A 978-nucleotide genomic window follows, 5' to 3' on the forward strand; every position below is an offset into this window, starting at 1 on the left:
ATCTTTTCTTGATTTGTGACAGACTTCTGATATTGTTTGCAATAACTGACTAAATAGAAACTGAAAATTTATCTTTCTGATTGTGTCAAGTTTTTGGGGTTATTTTCACAATTTATTTATCAGAATGTTTATTAAACAAAATAATGATATTTCATGGAAATATTCAATTCATTTCTATATTGTATGTGTAACAGATTTGATTGTAAAACATCTCAAAATTAAAACTTAATGTCATGTGACGCCATAACAGCTTCTTATCTGCTGATGTTTTTATTGGGAATATTTCATCCATGGAGAGTAAGGTAAAGTGCTTCGAAACAGTGTTTTAGTTTAAATAACTTTTATTTGATTGTCTCGTATGGCCAGTGTTTTATTGTCTAGCAAATCGTTAACAAAGGCAGTGTTTCTAAAACATCTAGAAATTTATGAGACGTATTTATCATAAAATCCAGTAAATGAGAGAAAATGAACAGGACCTTTGGAGCGTGTTTTTCTTTCCTACCTGATACAGTGTTTGCTGATTTTACTCAAAATTATTTAGTTTCCAGTTTCAATCAAGTTTTCTCCATTTGTCCAGCGCTGTGCTGGAAACATGCTTCAGAGAGTTTGGTCCAGATTGGCATGATGGTGTCACAGAGTTGTTTCAGATTTGTCAGCTGCACAACGCTGATGTAAATCTCCCTTTTACCACATCATAAAGGTCTGAGATCTGGTGCCTGTGGAGTCCATGTGAGTGCAGTCAGTTCATTGCCATGTTTGAGAAACTAGTTTGAGTTTTTTTGACATGGCGCGTTATCTTGGTGGAAGCAATCATCAAACGGTGGGTGCAGTGTGGCCATACTGGGATGGAGATGGGCAGCAACAATACTCAGATAGGCTGTGATATTTAAATGATGCTCAGTTCATAAAAAAATGTGCCAAGAAAATATTTCCCACACCATCACCTGCAGCCAGAGCTGTGGATACAAGGCAGGATGG

Source organism: Pundamilia nyererei, unplaced genomic scaffold (genome assembly GCF_000239375.1).
Source record: "Pundamilia nyererei isolate P.nyererei 1_Seehausen unplaced genomic scaffold, PunNye1.0 scaffold00016, whole genome shotgun sequence".
NCBI lineage: Eukaryota > Metazoa > Chordata > Actinopteri > Cichliformes > Cichlidae > Pundamilia > Pundamilia nyererei.